A 21,453-nucleotide genomic window follows, 5' to 3' on the forward strand; every position below is an offset into this window, starting at 1 on the left:
TACGCGCAGTCATCTTATACGCCGGCAAATACGGTAACTGTAATTATCTGTAAACCACTCCGCTGTATTAAATAAAAGGGTAAGGGATAAGTGGGAGGAGAATGGGCGGGCGCTGTCCGGGATAAAAACTCAGAGGAGCGAATCAGGAGTCGTGAAGCTCCTCTGAGAGGCAATCTAGGGCCAAGTGGCCAATTGGGAGGCGCGCCATTAGCTACTCCCATTGGCTACTTGGCCCGTCCTCGGAACGCTGTGTCGCTGACTCGCCAGTCCTTCCAGCCAGCCATCCTCGCCGCTGCGCCCTCTTCGATGCGTCGGTCCTGCTGCTTTTCCTCCACCCAGCGACAGCCCTTGCCCGCCATGGGGACTCCCCGATACCCCCGATGCGCCTCCCCAGCCGCCTCCGACGACGACCGCATGCTTCCCACCCTGACCCAACCCGTCCCTTGGGCGCCCCCCACCACTCTCCCAGCCTCTACTTACGGCTTCCTGCCCTGCCGCCGCTTCCCACTCTTCGAGCACCCCCCAACCACACAGTCACCTGCCCCGCCGCCATCCAATAACCCACTCACCCTCCCCAGACCCATTCTCGGGCCGCCCCGACGCCCCGACAACCAGCTGCCACCTCTCGCCCAGCCCCCGTCCCCGCCCTTCTCCATCACCCCTTTCCTCGCCCAATCCTGCCTCCCCGACACGACGCTCACCTTATACCGGTCCTCCGCATCCGTGGCCCTTTCCTTCCGTTTCTCGCCTGTGCCAGCCCCAGCCAGCACACTCTGCCCGTCTGCTCCCATGGCCCTGAAATGAACCAGGCATGCGCGGAGTCACGTGCATGCCTGGTTTTTGAGCCCAACGTGCTGCCGTGGCCATGGCCACGGCACCCCCCCCCGCTGCAGAATCCTGAGCATGCGTCCTTCCCCTCCCCGTCGCCTTCACCGCCCCCCAGCCCACGCTGTGCTGCTTTCCTGCCTTCCCCCAACTGCTGCCGCCCACCACTACACCGCCTACTCCATCCAACGCCCTGTGAGACCATTTCTCCCTACGCCCAACCTCTGCCCATTTTTATAAATGGGCTTTATCCCTAATTATAGATAAGGGGCTGAGGAAATGAGCAGGGCCTCAGGGGCCTGCTCTGCGTTCTCCCCAGGCACCAAAACCACCATAAAAGGATGAAAAATCCTTTATTCTAAAGTTACCGTCCGTTGCCTCAGGTATCAATAGCACCTTGTCTGCATATTCCAAGCTAAGCTGTAGTTTTTGATCTCTTAGGAAGATTTCACTAAGTGCTGGATATCGCGTTTGAAAGGCTGTTTGGAGCTCAGGTCTCTTATGCTAAGAATCATCGCAAGATGGCTTCCATTCCTGTTTTTGGCAGAATTCCTCTTTGGGGGGGGGCAGGCTGCTGCCTCTGTCTTAAAACTCACCTGGACAAAAGGACTTTGGAACCTAAAGGAGGCCTTTTGTATCCTCTGCTTTTAAGATCTGATGCCATTTTGTATAAGAAGCCTCTATTTTATTTCTTTTGAATGCCTTTCCTCCTCTTTAAAACTTTTATGGGGTTTTATTTAACCTGAAAATACATTTTGGTTTCTTTTTACAATAAATCTTGTGTAACTCTCCCATTTATCCATGCCTGGGATTTTTCATAACACCCTGCCTGTCCAGGTTATAATTTAGGCATCTGTTGAGTTCTGTGTGTGTGTGTGTGTGTGTTGCAGCAAAGTCACAGCCAAGTTATGGCTCCCCCTTCTGGGGTTTTCAAGGCAAGAGAAGTTCAGAGGGGGCTTACCATTGCCTGCCTGCCTGCCTGCCTGCCGCTATGTAGGGCTCTGGTGTTCCCTGGAGAGCTGCCATCCAAATACTCGCCTCGGCCAACCCTGCTTAGCTTGCATGTCAGGCTATGACTGCCTGTAGAGGAGGATTTGGTAGGGGCCTTCTGGTCACCAGAAGAATCAGATGATGAGGCAACCACTGATACCTGCATAGGTTTCGCAGTTTTGGAAAATCAGCAGAGCAGCCTTCCTCAACTTTTTTACGGTTGAGAAACCCCTGAAACATTCCTCGGGCTTCAAGGAACCCCAGGAGTGGCGTGGATGTGGTTGGGAAGCAGAGCTGTGGACACGCCCACCTGGGGCCCCTCCCCTCCCCACCCCCTTCAGGCCCATCATCGACCATTTTGGGACGTGTGGGTGGGGTCATGACCATATATGGGCATATCAACCGATATATATGTTTAACAAAATTTAAAATATATATATTCTCACCCATTTGGAAAACCCTTCCAGGGCCGCCAAGAACCTACAGGATCTCACGAAACCCGGGTCGAGAAAACCTGCAGTAGAGAATGGCAGGAATTTGGGCAAAAAAAGAGCTCCATGCCTTGTCTGCAGACAAATTTTCAAGGATCAGCCACCACAAGTGTTCCTCCAGGAAGTATATCTAATAATAAAAATAGAGTCCAATAGCACCTTTAAGACCAACAAAAAGACCAAAGATTTATTCAAAGTGTGAACTTTAGAGTGCATGCTCAGTGTGCATCGTCAGATCCCATGGATTCCCATGAGCCCCTAGGTGAATGGAGAACCACAATGCCTCTGTTTTGGACCTAAAGGGTCCATGGATTCATAGAAACATGGAATTCATAAGTTCAGGTGAGAGTTTTAGATATCCTTAACATTGAACATCGACATTTTAGGAATCAGTGAACTAAAATGGACAGGAATGGGTGAATTTAATTCAGATGACCATCAGGTATACTACTGTGGACAAGAATCTCGCAGAAGAAATGGAGTAGCCTTCATAATCAATAAGAGAGTAGGAAAAGCAGTCTTGGGATACAATTCCCAATATGACAGAATGATCTCAGTTCGAATCCAAGGCAAACCATTCAACATCACAGTGATCCAGGTCTATGCCCCAACCACTGCTGCGGAAGAGGATGAAGTTGATCAGTTCTATGAAGCCCTACAACACCTTCTAGAAGCAACACCAAAAAATGATGTGCTTATCATGATGGGGGATTGGAATGATAAAGTAGGAAGCCAAAAGATAACTGGGATAACAGGCAAGTTTGGCCTTGGAGTACGAAATGAAGCAGGGCTCAGGCTGCTAGAATTTTGTCAAGAGAATACAATGGTCATAGCAAACACTCTGTTCCAACAACCCAAGAGACGACTCTACACATGGACATCACCAGACGGTCAACACAGAAATCAGATTGACTATGTGCTCTGCAGCCAAAAATGGAAAAATTCTATCCAGTCAATAAAAACAAGACCAGGAGCTGATTGTGGTTCAGATCATGAGCTTCTTGTTGCAAAATTTAGGCTTAAATTGAAGAAAGTAGGGAAAAGCACTAGGCCACTCAGGTATGAACTAAATCATATCCCCGACGAATACACAGTAGAGGAGACAAATAGATTTAAGGAATTAGATCTGATAGACAGAGTGCCTGAAGAACTATGGACGGAGGTTCGCAACATTGTACAAGAGGTAGCAACTAAAACCATCCCAAAGAAAAAGAAATGCAAGAAATCAAAATGGCTGTCTGAGGAAGCTTTACAAATAGCTAAGGAGAGAAGAGAACTGAAAGGCAAGGGAGAAAGAGAAAGATACACCCAATTGAATGTAGAATTCCAGAGAAAAGCTAGAAGAGATAAGAATGCCTTCTTAAATGAACAGTGCAAACAAATAGAAGAAAACAATAGAATGGGGAGGACCAGAGATCTTTTCAAGAAAATTGGAGATATGAAGAGAACGTTTCATGCAAAGTTGGGTATGATAAGGGACCAAAATGGTAGGGACCTGACAGAAGCAGAAGAGATTAAACAAAGGTGACAAAATTATACAGAACAACTATACAAGAGCGAGTTTAACATCCCTGATGACCACAGTGGGGTAGTTACTGACCTGGAGCCAGACATCCTGGAATGTGAAGTCAAATGGGCCTTAGGAAGTCTGAGCAACAATAAAGCTAGTGGTGGTGACAGCATTGCAGTTGAACTATTCAAAATCTTAAAGGACGATGCAGTAAAAGTGCTACACTCAATATGCCAGCAAATTTGGAAAACTCAACAATGGCCACAGGATTGGAAAAGGTCAGTTTACATTCCAATCCCAAAGAAGGGCAATGCCAAAGAATGTTCAAACTACCGCACCATTGCACTAATTTTTCATGCTAGCAAAGTTATGCTCAAAATCCTACAAGCTAGGCTCCAGCAATATGTGGACCGAGAACTTCCAGAAGTACAGGCAGGATTTCGAAGAGGCAGAGGAACTAGAGATCAAATTGCCAACATACGCTGGATCATGGAGAAAGCTAGGGAGTACCAGAAGAACGTCTACTTCTGCTTTATTGACTATGCTAAAGCCTTTGATTGTGTGGAGCACAACAAATTGTGGCAAGTTCTTAAAGAGATAGGAATACCAGAGCATCTTATTTGTCTCTTGAGAAATTTATATGCAGGTCAAGAAGCAACAGTGAGAACTGAACATGGAATCACTGACTGGTTCAAAATTGAGAAAGGAGTTCGGCAAGGCTGTATACTGTCGCCTTGCCTATTTAACTTGTATGCAGAGCACATCATGAGAAATGCGGGATTAGAGGAGTCACAAATTGGGATCAAGATTGCAGGGAGAAATATCAACAACCTCAGATATGCAGATGATACCACTCTAATGGCAGAAAGTGAAGAGGAACTAAAGAGCCTGTTGATGCGGGTGAAGGAGAAGAGTGCAAAAGTTGGCTTGAAACTCAACATCAAGAAAACAAAGATCATGGCATCCGGCCCTCTCAATTCCTGGCAAATAGATGGGGAAGAAATGGAGATAGTGACAGATTTTATTTTCCTAGGCTCCAAGATCACTGCAGATGGGGACTGCAGCAAAGAAATTAAAAGACGCTTGCTCCTGGGGAGGAAAGCTATGGCAAATCTAGACAGCATCCTAAAAAGCAGAGACATTACCCTGCCAAAAAAAGTGCGTTTAGTCAAGGCTATGGTCTTCCCAGTTGCAATGTATGGCTGCGAAAGTTGGACCATAAGGAAGGCCGAGCGTCAAAGAATTGAGGCTTTTGAACTCTGGTGCTGGAGAAGACTCTTGCGAGTCCCTTGGACTGCAAGGCGAACAAACCGGTCAGTCCTAGAGGAGATCAGCCCTGACTGCTCTTTAGAAGGCCAGATCCTGAAGATGAAACTCAAATACTTTGGCCACCTCATGAGAAGGAAGGACTCCCTGGAGAAGAACCTAATGCTGGGAGCGATCGAGGGCAAAAGAAGAAGGGGACGACAGAGAATGAGGTGGCTGGATGGAGTCACTGAAGCAGTTGGTGTGAGCTTAAATGGACTCCGGGGAATGGTAGAGGACAGGAAGGCCTGGAGGATCTTTGTCCATGGGGTCGCGATGGGTCGGACACGACTTTGCACATAACAACAACAACAACATTTGGGGATTGCAATCCTAATAGCTCCGCCTTTCCAGATGTTGTAGGCGCTCAAGAAATCTTGGTTCCAGGAACAGTGTGCTAATCCCTGGGGCTGTGCTCTGCGAGTGACTTTTGGCTGAACTGGTCTGTCTGTCTGTCTGGGAGGCGGGGAATCCCTGCCTGATAGGCACTTACAGGATGACACGCCTTTACGGTGAACTCTCCACATTTTGTCTTGTGGGGCATGTTTTCATTTTGGCTGGCTTTAACTCTCCCTCTCTCTTGCCAGAAGCATTCCGAACACCATCGACTGTTAGGGAATTTTCATCTCGTTGACTATGAAATGCTCTGTTTTCCATTGTTTTTCCTTCCCCCACTTTCTAGCTGTTTTACCGAGTCCAAATTTGTTTTTGGAGCTCTGCCGCACTAGACGTTTAACGTAAGTGCCATTCAAAACGTCCAGAGTTGAGAAAACTCAGCCACAACTGATTTTCAAAACAAAGAGGCAAAAAAACCCCAAAGCAGTGAGGTTTTCCATGGACAAAGTAGTGTTTAGCCGGGAAAAGCTCCTGCCATCAGGATATGATGTCCCATCAATTTTAACGGGAGACCTTGATCCAAACCAAGACAACCTACACAACCATCTTGTTGTCTGCAGTACTGGATCCCCCTATATCCCCCCCCCATTAACACATTCTTAGATGGGGAAAACTAGGGGCCATTCTGCACCAGGATTTATGTTGCAAATTGGTTGCGGAATGAAAAAACACCATTTTAAATAGTGGAATTCGTTGTTATGCATACCTGCCTTTGTAGTGGAATCCAGTTGCGTTTCTATTGTTTCCCACAGCTTTCCGGTCTCAGCAAAAATCGCTAGCCAGGAAGCGATATTGCCGAGCTTTGTCCCGCCCCTGGCCGTCAATCAAACAAGCAGCCAATGGGCGGCCGTTATCATGCTCCCGAAAAGCCCCTTTCCCGTTAAGGCAGGTTTAAAAAAAAACACACACACATTGCAACGAATCTGCGTTGATTCGTTGCACCGGAGAGACCCATCTAGTTAGCAGGTGGTGTTTGAGCTGCCATTTCATCGTTGCCACGTTCCCCCCAAGTGAAAAAAAAAATCCCCCCCCCTCACGGGCGCGATTTTCGGCCGAAAATAAATGGAAAAATAAAGGGAAAATAAACCAGCAAACGGGGCTGTGTGGTGCTTGGTGCTTGGTGACTTAAAACAGCTCTGGGGAGGGACTGCAGCCAGGGAAGCCTCGCTGGGTAAACAAAGCCTTGCTGGTGCGTTGATCTCCGCTTGCTCCGAGAAAAAAAAATGGCGATCGCTTAGCTGGAAGATCAGAGGAGAGAGCTAGGGGGAGGGACTTTGCAGAAACCGCAACAATGGTAACGCACAGAACTTTCCCGCTAGTGTTGCAGATTGGTTGCAAGAGTGTAGCGCTTTCCGGAGGGTGAATCCACTTTTTGGGACTTCCCTGAAAGCACTACAACAAAGCGCTTTTTGCGGATCGGTTTCAGGAGTGTGGCAGATTGTCAACGACGTTGTGCATAACTGCAAATTAGTAGCAATTTCAATTTGCAACCATTGCGCAATTTTGAACTAGTGCGGAATGGCCCTAGGAGTCTTATCTCCCAAAGGTCTCTACCCTGGGAACTGAAAGCTGCTTCACTGAGTCGGGGGGGGGAGGGGGAGAAGAGGTCAAAGGCATGATGTTAGCCTTGTGATCTGTACAGGCCGCATCACTTTCCAGATGTCGGGGTGGGGGGAGTTTCTGTTGTGTCTTTTCTGCTTCACACCTGCACAATTCTTCCCCCCACAGAAAGGGCATTGTGCAGACCTGCCTTCTGGGATGGCCCGTCCAGATGATCAAAGCACCGAGTTTCTCTGGACCAAAAGCAAGTCTCCAAGAGGGGTGAGTCATGCAGCAGCTGCCACCTCTCCAGGTATAGAAATTTCAAATATATACATTAAGAAACCATATTAAAAAGACAGGATCAAAATCGAGGGACATCTTTGTCAGTAGACAATAACATGAATTGTGTGTGGGGGGGGGGAGGGAAAAGAAGATTCTAACTTGGACATGAAACAACCATAAAAATTTAGAATATATATGAAGTAAAATACTGACCACCCAGTGCTTGGATGGCCCACGACAAATGAATTCTCTTACTGAGTGGATTGACACGACATTTCTTCCTCCTTGCAGCAATTAGTTGAGCCAGGCCAGAAGTCCCAGACTACAGTTTTAACCATGAAGAGCCAAAGTCCGTAACTGTTAAGATCCATTCTGTTTTTTTTTCCTTAGTAGGACTTTATCATAAATGTTCAATTGATAGAAACCCCCCCAGTTTGAAATCAGTGGACCTGCAGTGTTTATTCCCATGAAAGGCTGTACCGAATGCTGCTGTCTATTATTTAGCTCAGGGGTGGGCAAACTGTGGCCCTCGAGATGTCCATGGACTACAATTCCCATGAGCCCCTGCCAACATTTGCTGGCAGGGGCTCATGGGAATTGTAGTCCATGGACATCTCGAGGGCCACTGTTGCCCACCCCTGATTTAGCTGGTCATAGGGAAAGTGGTAATTAATTCATGGTGGGTTTCTCACGGCCACTGTTTGGTTCACATTATTAGATATTTTCAAGTGGGTTTCCGTGTTGGTCTGAAGTGGGGCGTTTGGCCACCCCTGCTGTAGCCCCCTTTAGATCAGGGCTATGGAGCGGTGTGTGGGAACAGTTCAGCCATGGCTCAACACCACTGATTGAAACTGGGCAGTTATTAGTATTTAAAGGAAGGCCAGATCCAATTTTCGTGAGTCCATTTTCCCCCACATTTGGCCTCTGGCCAAAACGCAATCCAATTGCATTTTATTCTCCCCAATTTTAACAGCCTAACTTGTGATCTGTACAAAATAGATGGTTCCCTTAATGAAAACTATTTCCATGCTTCCAGCGATCTGTATTTTTTAAAAACTCTGCCCACTTGTGCATGCCAGGACTCAGCGCACTTTAGGCATGCAGTCGGCAATTAATTAATCAATCAGAACATCAGCTGAATCTTTCAGAGCACTCATTCAGCTCATCTGATCGTGAAGCATAACCATGCTCAGTTATTTCTGAAAAGCTATCCAAGACAGCCATCATTAGGCTCCTGGAAGCCAGACTCGTTTGTACAGGCAGCATATAGCACTAGAACTACGCCGTCTGTAGTTTTTTTAAAGTATCTATCCCTTTTCCTTGTGGGGGTATAACGGGAAAAGTGCACGCAGTTTTTTCCAAATTGCCCTGGGGAAGAAAAGGGGAGGGATGCCACAAGAAGGCTGTAGTTGAGGAAGTTAACTGCTCACTGACTAAATTCATTCTTGTGTCCTGTAACCTTTTGAGCCTTTTGCTTCTGTCTGGCTTTATCCTCTTCTCCTTCATGTCCACAATGACGAGTGAGCAGAAAGTTTTTTGCAGAGAATCGGAGTGAGATTCATATTATTTCAAGGACACTCTTCTGTTTGCAGTGGGGAATTTTGCTCGGAACGGCGGGTGGGGGGTGGAGAAACAGCAGGAAAATAAGTTCCCAGTATCACTGCCCAGTTTGTTTTTAGCCATTGATTTCAAGCCACCTGATGCCATTTGCCTCTGTGGAAGAACGTGTGTCTCTTAGCACACACAGAGGGCCTTTGGATCACTAATGAATAACCACTGACAAAACTCTTTCCTTTTTAGCCCTGGAAACAGGCACCGTTTGATTGCCCATGCAGCCAGCTGGATGGTCTTGGGCCTGTCACAGTCCTGATAAAGCTGTTCTAATTGAGCAGTACTATCAGGGCTCTCTCAGCCTCACCCACCTCACAGGGTGTCTGTTGTGGGGAGAGGAAAAGGAAGGCAACTGTAACCCGCTTTGAGACTCCTTTGGGTAGAGAAAAGCGGCATATAGGAATCAACTCTTCTTCTTCTTCTTCTTCTTCATGGAGGGTAGGGTTGCCAGATCCAGGCTGGGAAACTCCTGGAGATTTTGGGGTTGAAACCCGAAGGACCTCAGTGGGGTATAATGCCACTAAGCCCACCCTCCAAAGTATCCATTTTCTCCAGGGGAACTGATTTCTGTAGTCTGGAGATGAACTGTAATTCCAGGGGATCCCCAGGTCCCACCTGCAGGCACCCAAGGCACAGTGCTTCAGAAAGCCATGTCTCTTCCCTTCGCCTGCATCTTTTTGATCTCCCTGAGATCACCCTCAGGAATAACATGAATTGCGTGTGGGGGGGGGGGGTGGAAGAAGAAGAGTTGATCCCACTTTTCACTGCCCAAAGGAGAGTCAAAGTGACTTACAACTGCCTTGACTACTCTTCTTGCAGCAGACACCCTGTGAGGTAGGTGGGACTGAGAGAACTCTAAGGGAACTGCTCCATGAGAACAGCTCTAACTGTGAATGACCCAGTATCACCCAGCTGGCTGCATGTGGAGGAATTGGGAATCAAGCCTCATTTTCCAGCCACTGCTCTTCACCACTATATTAAGCAGGAAAGGGAAATGGGCAGAAATTACACCTCCACTTTCATTTGCGGAGAATGTAGCCTAGAGATTGAAGCCTCTGTCCCCTGCAATCTGACTCCGGTGGGATTAGCAGAGGCAACATTCCACCCCCCACCCCCCATTGTTCACGCTCACCCACTGCTCTGAACGCCAGCCCTGCTACCTACGGAACCATGCAATCGTAAAGGAGAGGCGTGCAGTCAGGTTGCCTTTTGCAAGAGGGGCTGTAAAAAAGCATTCAACTAATTTTGCAAAGGTTTTTTTTTTTTTTAAAGAATCGTTATCTCTCCAAACCGTAGCCGAGAGGGCAAGGCCACAATCAGAGGCCCTGCGAACGCCAAAGGAGACTCTCCTCTGGAGCGGCAAGGACTTTTCATGAGCTCCAGAAGGGGGTCCTTGTTCACTTTGCATCTCAGCTGCTGATGAGCCCCTTCTTTGTTTTATTATTTCGGGGCAGGAGGGGTTGCTGGGACTAACTGCTCTTGAGCGCCTGTTTAATCAAGGAGGGGGAGGATCTTTTGTCTGCAGTTCTTGTTGTTGCTGGAAGCCACATTCTGCAGGGAGTTCCCCCCTCCTAAGCTCACGCCACTCACATTTGATAGAAAAGCAGCGAAGGGAGGGGGCCTTGGGACAAGACAATGGAGGGGGTTCGGCTATCCCTACCCGCCGGGGAGGCTCTGACTCGCCCAAGTTCTTAAGGGCATGGGAGCCAATCAGGGCTTGCCAAGGCCAGTACCTGGATTAGAGATTGCCACGGGAGCCAAGAGTTGCTATGCAGAGGCTGGTGAGGTGAGGGCAAGTCATGCCCCTGCTCTCCTCTTGCCTTCACAGCCCCTCGAGGGATCGCCAGAAGCCGGTGGCAGCTTGGCCGTGGTGTTTATTCCCTATCAGAAGTATTATTTTGGCGATTTGAGAGTGTATAATGGGACTAAGGGCCACCCATGATCCTCCCCAGTTGTGTGGCCGCCATTTTGTGTGATTAAGGCAAAATTTCTCGGCATTTTTGCCCTTGAGAAAACCCTGACGCAGTCTTCAGGCACCGGGAAACTCCAGAGGAGGCATGACTCTACAGCAGGGGTAGTCAAACTGCGGCTCTCCAGATGTCCATGGACTACAATTCCCAGGAGCCCCCTGCCAGCGTTCGCTGGCAGGGGGCTCCTGGGAATTGTAGTCCATGGACATCTGGAGGGCCGCAGTTTGACTACCCCTGCTCTACAGAATATGGTTGGGAAGCAGAGCTGTGGACACGCCCACCTCCCACCCCCTCCAGATCCATCGTTGGTCACTTAGGGGGGGGGGCATGACGACATCCCCATATATGGTCATATCATACAATAAATGTATTGCAAATGTTAAAAATATAGAAGAAGAAGAAGAAGAAGAAGAGTTGGTTCTTATATGCCGCTTTTCCCTACCCAAAGGAGGCTCAAAGCGGCTTACAGTCGCCTTCCCATTCCTCCCCCCACAACAGACACCCTGTGGGGTGGGTGAGGCTGAGAGAGCACTGATATCACTGCCCGGTCAGAACAGTTTTATCAGTGCCGTGGCGAGCCCAAGGTCACCCAGCTGGTTGCATGTGGGGGAGCGCAGAATCGAACCTGGCATGTCAGATTACAAGTCCGCACTCCTAACCACTACACCAAACTGGCTCTCCAGTTTGAAAAGATTAATTAGCTCCCACCCATTCAGGAAACCCTTCCAAGGTCATTCAGAAACCCCAGTTGAGAAAGCCTGGATTAGGACAATGCAGTATTTTCCCATGCACATTCATCTTTGATACCCATGAATGTGTAACATCAAAAACCCAATGTTCCAGTTGGACGTAGCAAAGCTGGCAAATGCGTACATTGACTTGTTCTCAGTACTCCTTTTATTGGATGTTTAAACGTGCTCTGTTTCTCAGGTCAAGAAATGCAACATCCCAGGTTGCCTGTTAGAACCATAAAATCCCAGAGTTGGAAGGGTCCTACAGGCCATCTAGCCCAACCCTCTGCTCCATGCAGGATCAACCCAAACCATCCATGATAAGTAACTGTCCAACCTCTGCTTATAGACGGTCAGTGAAGGGGAGCTCACCACCTCTTAAGGCAGCCCATTCCACTGTGAAAAAAAATTCCTGATATCTAGCCAGTACCATTCTACACATAATTTAACCCATGACTGCAGGTCCTCTCCTCTGCGGCCCACAGGAACCCCTCCCTGGCCTCCTTCAAGAGGGCTATCCTGTCTCCTCTCAACCTCCTCTTCTCCAGGCTGGATATTCCCAAGTCCCTCAGCCTGTCCTCCTAGTGTGATCTGTGTATGTGAAATTCCTGCTTTCCTCCCCACCCCATGTGGTGCTATCAGGATGAGCGCTGGCAGTGTGTCCAGGACACATCTTTGCCACATGGTTGCGCTAATGACTCATCACTCCCCAGAGGCTTGGCTCAGCACGACCATCATAGAATTCAGAGCCATGAGATTCAGAGCTGTGTTGTCAATGGGAATTTGGTTCTGCGTTGACTGATTGGTGGAGCTGGAAACTGCGGTCAGGTCACAGCTGATTTATGGTGACCCCCAGCGTTGGCTTTTCAAGCCAAGAGGTTTTCAGAGGCGGTTTCCTATTGCCTGGCTCTGTGCAGCAGCCCTGCTATCCAAGTACTAGCTAGGGCCAACCCTGCTTAACTTCTGAGATCTGACAAGATCGGTGTAGCCTGGGCTATCTGGGTCAGGGTGCATGAGCTTGACCTCCCCGTTCATTTGAAGCCAAGTGCTGGGTACCCTCCGGCTCTGTTTTGCAAGGGCCTACACAAAGGCTTTAAATCAGAGTCAATTCTGTAGCCTGTCTTCTTTAAGACATGGCACTAATCAGTACTGGGTTCCTGTATTTCTTACATTTGGTACTTTTTGACATTTCCAGAAGTTTCCTGTTTCTTAGCTTTTATTATGTTAAATCTGATTTCCTTGGTAATAAATCATTTTCCCCCTTTTGCAAGTATAATTCCATGGCAGGGAGTTTTTTTTTAATACTGTATTCTGCTTTCCTATGGATTATTCCGGTCATGTGGCCAGGTTTTCTTCACAGGTAATGTTGAATTCCTTCTGCTGTCTGCATGGAAAGATGTGAATGAGGACCTTCTGAGGGCCGATACTTGGAAGAGCACCTGTGGCTTTGGACCTCTGATTAGGGGGACATGTGAGGGGTTCAAACATATTAGTGACACATCAAAGGAAAAGTAAATGTAGTAGTTTGGTAGAAACTGCCATCAGGCTGTATCTAGAGCAGGGGTAGTCAAACTGCGGCCCTCCAGATGTCCATGGACTACAATTCCCATGAGCCCCTGCCAGCATTCGCTGGCAGGGGCTCTTGGGAATTGTAGTCCATGGACATCTGGAGGGCCGCAGTTTGACTACCCCTGCTCTAGACTTTCCAAGGGAAGAGACATTCAAGGGTGGTTTGCCATTGTTGGCCTCTGCACAGCAATAGAGAACTTGTTGTTTCATCCAAATACTAACCAGGACCAATCCTGGCTGGACCACCCAGCTCATATTATCACACGTCTCTTAATCTTGTCTTTTGTTTTATATTTTAACAGCCTTACTAGTTTTATTGCTTTTATGGCTCATTTTATCCTTGTAAAATAGTCAACGGCAGTTAATGCTTCTAAATGTTGGCTTTTATGGTGGAGAAGTTTTACATTTTATTGTTGATGCATTTATAACCAGTATTACCTTCCCTTTTACAAAGTGCTATTGTATAGGAGGGCATCTAAAATTTTGGTCTAAATGTCCGTAAATAAAGATACATACATGACCACTGAGCTCTGGGGAAATGTAATTGTTAATGCCAAACCAAAATAGGTTTCTCCTAGCTTTCCAAAATGCTCCCTCTAGTGGTTAATCCAATATTACATCACTGTATGTCTTGCATATCTCCCTGCAGTTTTAACTCGACCACTAGAGGGTGCAAAACACATGTGGAAAAATAAAAATCAAGCAGTAGGGCCAAAAATTAGATTGTGGAAGAGTATTACTGTCTGCTGTCCTCTAATTTAACTGATTACTGGTCCTCTGGTCAGCAGGGATCCTCAGTCAACTTCCAGCCTTTATCTTCCTCTTTAGTTTGTGTCACAAGATTACAATAGTTGCTATTGTTAAGTCAGGGCAAGAGTTTATTTTTTGGCAAGAAAACTCTTTCCTTTGTGCAACCCCAATGTCAGCAAAGATGCATGAAAGGCACCTACAAATGTAGTTCTGTATAGCAATATAAAGATAGGTGTTGTTATATGCATCTGGGGTTCTCCCAGCTTCCCTGGAAAAGTTTCAGCCAGGTAAAAAAGGAACATGAAAGTTCTTTCTATGGCTGGTCTCGAGGGGCACTACTACAAATGCACACTGACATCTGAACAGAATCCTCTCCAACATTGTCTCCCTGATGCTAGAAGGCAGCTCCAGCCTTCACCCTTAAATACACACTTGCTTTAATGTAAAACTTTATTGCACAGAGGGGGAAAAAACACAATCATTCCTGTTCTATTTGGGCAGAGCGTACAGCTCCTGAAGACACAAAGCTTCTTTCCATTAAAAAAATGCATTTGTGGCATGTGGCACACTTATTTGTTGGTTGGTTTGTTTATTATTTGATTTTTCGGTTAATGCTCCCTGCACAGCATATTCGGGGCAGGTTCCAAGAGAGGTTCATACCCAGTCTAAAACATGAGTATAAAACAAGTGAACAACCAGTAATTCTATGGATAAGAGTAGTGTTCCCATAAATAACTTAGTGGGGTTGTTCAGTTTTTGAGATCTAATATTTTCCTTGGTGGAGAAGGAGAAAGGAGGGAAGGGGGTCCAGTTTGATGCTGCGCTTGCTTGTTTTGGCCTGGCGGAAGAGTCCCGTTTGACTGGCCCTTCGGAAGTTTGGTAGTTCCAAAGGGCCCATTACTCCACTGGCAGCTCATTCCACGAGGCAGGAGCCGGGGCAGAAAAAGCCCTGCCTCTGGTTGACGCCAAACATACTTCTCTGGGCCTGGGGATCACCCACAAATATTGCTTGGGCCCACTATCCTTTACAAATAAAATTCAGTGTGACTATATAACCTAACTCCCATTCACTGCACTGCCATGCATTTTAGGTTTTGTGATCTAGCACCCATAGTAGGTTTAAGAACAACCCTATGCCCTGTGGGCATCATGACTGTAGGGCACAGTCCTCCCCTTGTCCTTTTTGTGTGGTATAATGTTGTGTGTGCTTTCCTTTCCTCCGTCCTATTTGGAACGAGAAATTTCTGCCTTCTAAATGCATCTTTCCAAGAGTCGTCCCTGGAAAAGGGAGCCTTGCCTCACAAAAGCATCTCCTCTGCTCCCTTTAGGTGCTACTGAAATTGCTCCTGCTCCAGCCCAGCTGCCCTGCCCTGAACCAGAGTGCTCTGGGGCAATGTGTTTGTGGGAACTCTCTGGGCCTGGTAAGCCAGTGGGACACAAATGCATGGCAAATCTGAGGGCCCTTTCTCTAATATATGATATCAGGCACTAGACCTTGCCAAAGAACTCCCGTGGATAGAAGTCTGATTTATTGTAAGCCTTCCAAGGGGAATCAGGCAATTCTAGGGGTAAGCAGGAGGCCTGGCACACATGGGTCTGACGGGGAAAGTCCCCACCTTTGTTATTTTGGGGGGGGGGGGGTGCGTTAAGGACCACCAAGTTGCTTCCAACTTATGGCGACCTCCAAAATGTCCTATCATTATCAGTCTTGCTCAGGACTTGCAAACTGCAGGCCTTGATTTCCTGAATTGAGTCCATCCACAGTCAGAGTAGTTCAGCAGTGGAATAGGCTGCCTAAGGAGGTGGTGAGCTCCCCCTCACTGGAAGTCTTCAAGCAAAGGTTGGATACACACTTTTCTTGGATGCTTTAGGATGCTCTGGGCTGATCCTGCGCTGAGCAGGGGGTTGGACTAGATGGCCTGTGTGGCCCCTTCCAACTCTATGATTCTATGATCTCCTGTTGGGTCTTCCTCTTTTCCTGCTGCCTTTAGCTTCCTCTAGCATGATCGTCTTTTCCAGGGACTCTCGTCTTCTCATCATATGACCAAAGTACAATAGCCTCTGCTGAGTCATTTTAGCCTTTAGGGGAGGAGTGGCCAAACTGTGACTCTCCAGATGTCCCAGGCTCACGGGAATTGTAATCCATGGACATTTGGAGAGCTTCAGTTTGGCCACCCCTGCTCTAAGTAGAGTTCCAGCTTGATATGATCTAGAATCCAGTTATTTCTCTTTTTGGCAGCGCACGGTATCCATAAAGCTTTCCTCCTACATCACATTTCACAGGTGTCAACTTTCTTGCTTTCCACTGTATGAAGGAGTCTCAAACCAGCTCAGAATTGCCTTCCCTTCCTCTCCCCACAACAGACATCCTGTGAGTTTGGTGGGGCTGAGAGAACTCTAACAGGACTGTGACTAGTCCAAGGTCCCCCATCTGCCTGCATGTGGGGGAGCGGGGAATCAAACCCAGCTTACCAGATTAGAGTCCACCACTCTTAACCACGACACCAAGCTGGCTCCCATTATCCAATTTTCACCCCCATTCATAGCCATGAGGACTAATATGTTTTGTTTGTTTCTGTTCATGGACTTTCATGGAGGGTGCTTGCGTTTCCATGTGCTCAGGGAACTTTAAGACAGGCTGGCGAAACTGGCCTGGAACAAAGAGGTCCAAATTTGGCTTCGTATGCCACAATGTCAGGATGTAAATGGCAAGATGCAGCTGCAGCAGAATTATCTGGGATGTTCACTGCGTGAGCCCTGTGCTGGGCTCTTGAGCTGAAGCCGTGCTGTTTTCCCCTGGCCACAATCAGCTGGCAAGCTTTCAAGAGACTTGTTGTTAACAAGACCCACACCTGGAATAATTTAGTTTGTATAAATTTTGGTAGCAATTTAGTCAGTTGGGAACGTGTCAATACAGACCAGTATCCCCATACCTATGTGAGCCTGTGGCCAGTATTATACTATTTATATATATAAGGTAGAGCCTCTTGTGGCGCAGAGTGGTAAGGCAGCAGACATGCAGTCTGAAGCTCTGCCCAAGAGGCTGGGAGTTCGATCCCAGCAGCCGGCTCAAGGTTGACTCAGCCTTCCATCCTTCCGAGGTCGGTAAAATTGCTGGGGGGTAAATGGTAATGACTGGGGAAGGCACTGGCAAACCATCATGTATTGAGTCTGCCATGAAAACGCTAGAGGGTGTCACCCCAAGGGTCAGACATGACTCGGTGCTTGCACAGGGGATACCTTTTTATATATAAGGTAAAGTATGATATGAATCAACAGTATAATATATTTTAGACTTAAGGTTAATAATGATTAATATACTACTTGTAGTATACTTGCATGTTTAAATTCTCAATATTTATTGATAAATATACTGAAGACTCAGAGGTAGGGAGCTCTCTTTACTTATTGCATTTATTGTTATAATTTCTTTTGATATTGTAATAATAATTCTTATTTAGTGTTCAGAACTTGTCACTGATGAAAGAATCTCACTGAAAACGGATATTTCCTGGATTCCGTTTTGACAGAAGTCCTAAAGAATAAAGAAACAAGGAAAACTACAAAAATAGGACATTTTTTCTTTCTTTTATGAATATATTTATCATATTGCCAGTGGATAGGTGTGTTTCTCTCTGTTAAGCTTTCAATTGCAGCAAATTCTAGCTCTCTGGTAGTCTGGCAACTGCAAAGTGTACAGGAGGAATGAGAGTACAAGCAAGAGAAAAAACATGTTGACCACAAAGAAAGAGAAGGAAAATAGAAGAAGAAGAAGAAGTAGAAGAAGAAGTAGAAGAAGAAGGAGAAGAAGAAGAGTTGGCTCTTATATGCTGCTTTTCTCTACCCGAAGGAGGCTCAAAGTGGCTTACAGTCGCCTTCCCTTTCCTCTCCCCACAACAGACACCCTGTGAGGTGGGTGAGGCTGAGAGAGCCCTGATATCACTGCTCGGCCAGAACAACTTTATCAGTGCTGTGGCGAGCCCAAGGTCACCCAGCTGGTTGCATGTGGGGGAGCACAGAATCGAACCTGGCATGCCAGATTACAAGTCCGCACTCCTAACCACTACACCAAACTGGTTAATGTTCCTGTCTGTGTATGTGTGTGAAATGCCCTTTTATGGGGACCCCCACAGGCTTTTCAAGGCAAGGGACAAACAGAAATGGTTTGCCATTGCCTGGCTATGTGTAGCAACCAGGGACTTGCTTGGTGGTCTCCCATCCAATTTCTAACCAGGGATGACTCTGCCTAGCTTCCTGGATCTGATGAGATTGGGCTAGTCCAGGCCATGATAGATACTTACGCTGGATGCTTTAGACCAGGCGTAGTCAAACTGCGGCCCTCCAGATGTCCATGGACTACAATTCCCATGAGCCCCTGCCAGCATTTGCTGGCAGGGGCTCATGGGAATTGTAGTCCATGGACATCTGGAGGGCCGCAGTTTGACTACGCCTGCTTTAGACTGATCCTGCACTGAGCAGGAGGTTGGACTAGATGGCCTGCACAGCCCCTCCCAGCTCAATGATTTCAAAAAAGGAGGGCATAACTTTCACTGAAGTTGCCATGGATCTAGTGCAGGGATGGGCAAACTGTGGCCCTCAGCATTCGCTGGCAGGGGCTGATGGGAATTGTAGTCCGTGGACATCTGGAGGGCCACAGTTTGCTCACCCCTGATCTAGTGCCTGAGAAGAGACAGAAGGTGGTCAGAAAACTGGTGGTCAGGCCCCTGGAGTTCCATCTGCTCTCTTATTCAAATGAAATGCCTTCCAGTGGAACTAGATACATACTGTTTTATTGTGAGTTTTAATTTGGGTTTACAATATTGTCAGCTGCCACAAGCTCGTCAACAGGAGTGATGGGTTAGAAATTAAATTATAAATAAATAAAACCGTTCGCCTTGTAGAGTAGGGATGCTATGGATTTTTGCAGTGAATGTGTTCGACACTTTTTTACTTTGTCCAGCTGCGACTGTCAGACATCTGATGACCAGGATTGTTTGGTTTTGTATGAACCAAGATTCATGTTGGTCTGAAGAAGGGGAAAAAACTGAGTCCAACAGCACCTTTGACTCCAACAAAGGTTTATTCAAGGTGTGAGCTTTCGAGTGCAGGCACATTTCCTCAAACAGAATGGAACAAGGATCATGAGAGTACAGATACAAGGGGAAAGTAAATTAGTAGCAAATTAGTAAACTGTGTCATATCATTCAAATTACGCAGTCTGGTGATTCTTTGCTAAAAAAGCTAATCAGTCCTTTTGGGTGGTAGTTCACAAAAACATTGGCGAAATAAAACTGTCCAGGTTAGTAATGAATGACAGACACTGTCCCAGTTGTGAAAAGAAATAATTAAAGAGACTAGTTGCTGGCCCAATCTGCCTCCCTTGTTACGATCCTTGTTCCATTGTCTGCACTCGAAAGCTCACGGCTTGAATAAATCTCTGTTGGTCTTAAAGGTGCTCCTGTTGAACAAGTTTATTTTCTCTTTTCTAACTCCACATGTGGATCAGGTAATGTTGCCTCTTAGGCAAACTCTGAATGGCAAGATTCTTTTTTTTTAAGCAGGGTTTATTTCAGCAATTGAGCACCAAGTGGAGCAGCTGTGCAGCATGGATGGGGCAAGTGGAACTGAATCAGGCTCTGTGACCATATTCGTGCACCAAAAGGCCATGTTGGTAAGCAACCCATTGAAGCAACGAAATTGCTGACGAATATTCGGTCCCCTCTTCACAACTGGCAATCAGGATGTCAGCCAAAAAGCAGGTTCTTCAAGCGTCCCTAGCATAAACTAACCAAGGACAGAGAGATCCAATGTGACGTGCAGGTGTGAACATGCCCCATGTGATCTGGACTCTACAGACTTAATTAAAAATCTGGCCTTTCTCGTGGCCACGGTTATTATCTAAAAGGTTGCAATGATCAAACCACAAAAACAATCAGCCAAAGAAAACTTTAAACGATGCTATTCATTTCATTGTTGGTTTTATTGTTTGGTGTCTTCAGAAATGGTTTTCAGAAATGGCCATGCAAGAGCCCTTGCTGGAAGAAGGGCCTGATCCACCTTTGGAATAATCAGGAGCCTCCTGATGACATTGGGGAGGTTAAACTTTTGTGCGGGAAGAGTCATGAGCCAGGGAAATCTGCCAGTGTTTCTTCACTCCCTGCCCCCAGGAATACTGGAGGTAAAGAAACACTTGACATTCTGCCAGCACTCCTTCTGTCCTGTGAGGTTCTTTATAATTAATCATGAAAACGCATCCTGTGACCTGAATTTTAACCCCCTCCCCCGAAACCTGGCTGCTTTCCAGGTGCCATATGTCAAATGGTTATGTACAGTCTGTGGTGCTGTACAAAACCGCGGTCCGTGCCAGAGTGCTGCTGTGCAAAGCAATCAGAGCAGCCATGACTCATCAAGCGCCACATTCTGTGACATTATGCAAAAGGCAGGATGCTGCCGGTCCAACTGGAGGGCTCCGGAGGGGGGAACCACGTGACTGTACCTGCGAAGGGAATTCATGCAGACCCTGATTGGCCAGACTGTGCCTGCCAATCAGGAACCACGTGTGGGACAAATCGGGAAGGCGTGTGTAATTTGGTCAACTCTCCGGGCCTGGTAAACCAGTGGGACACAAATGCATGGCAAATCTGAGGGCCCTTTCTCTAATATATGATATCAGGCACTAGACCTTGCCAAAGGACCCCCATGGATAGAAGTCTGACTTATTGTAAAGCAGATGCTACAGCATTACCCCAGTTCCAAGGCTGTGCCAACGCGTTAGAGAATCAAAGTGAAATGGGCCTCTTGCATAATAAATCACAGGCATTTACTTTGTGTGAGCTGGAAGCAGTCCTGCTCTGTCTGTCTAATATGCTGTATTGGGCCATCATACCAGGAGTAATCAAAATGAGCATTTGAAAAACATGGAGATCATTCTAGTACAAACAGAAGCAAAGGGGCACAACATGCAGAGGGTGAGGGGAAAATGGGAGAAAGGTTGGAATGAAAGAGAATAGGGCCCTTGGAGATTGGTCTTCTCAAACGCTTCTTGTCAAATGTTCCTGAGGGGCTGAGGGGCTATGCAGTACCAACCCCCCCCAGGAGTCCCAGGCATTGGGGAAACCTAAGTCAGCCTTTATTCAGGGATACTGGCTAGGGCTGTGTGCGGCGGCAGCCGAATTGGCCCTTCCAGGCTGACATGGCCAGCACTGCACTGCGGGAGGAGAGGGGGGAGGGGGAGGGGGAGGGGTGGACGCCGGTGGATAACTTGGTGCACACACGCAGGCACGGCCTGCTGTTGCTCCCAAATCATAGAATTCTAGAGTAGGAAGAGGCCCTGCAGGCCATCTAGTCCCACTCCCTGCTCAATGCAGGGTCAGCCTCAAGCATCCAAAAGTTTCTGTCCAGCCGCTGATTGAAGGCGGCCAGTAAGGGGGAGCTCCCCACCTCAGGCAGCCCATTCCACTGCTGAACTAGAATCCTAGAGT

The 21,453-nt window shown here is 47.3% G+C and overlaps 1 long non-coding RNA gene across 2 annotated transcripts in view; it reads left to right on the forward strand.

Annotated features, from left to right (window-relative positions):
• Positions 1-21,453, forward strand: part of LOC143828507 (uncharacterized) — a 38,725-nt gene that overhangs the window by 15,698 nt on the left and 1,574 nt on the right. Inside the window, exons 2-3 of one of the 2 annotated variants that reach the window (XR_013227676.1) lie at positions 7,246-7,369; positions 19,531-20,150. This is a non-coding gene — a long non-coding RNA (uncharacterized LOC143828507). The remainder of the gene's footprint in view (positions 1-7,245; positions 7,370-19,530; positions 20,151-21,453) is intronic. The other variant, XR_013227679.1, reaches the window with a different exon arrangement.

Source organism: Paroedura picta, chromosome 2, assembly GCF_049243985.1.
Source record: "Paroedura picta isolate Pp20150507F chromosome 2, Ppicta_v3.0, whole genome shotgun sequence".
In the NCBI taxonomy this organism is placed as follows: domain Eukaryota; kingdom Metazoa; phylum Chordata; class Lepidosauria; order Squamata; family Gekkonidae; genus Paroedura; species Paroedura picta.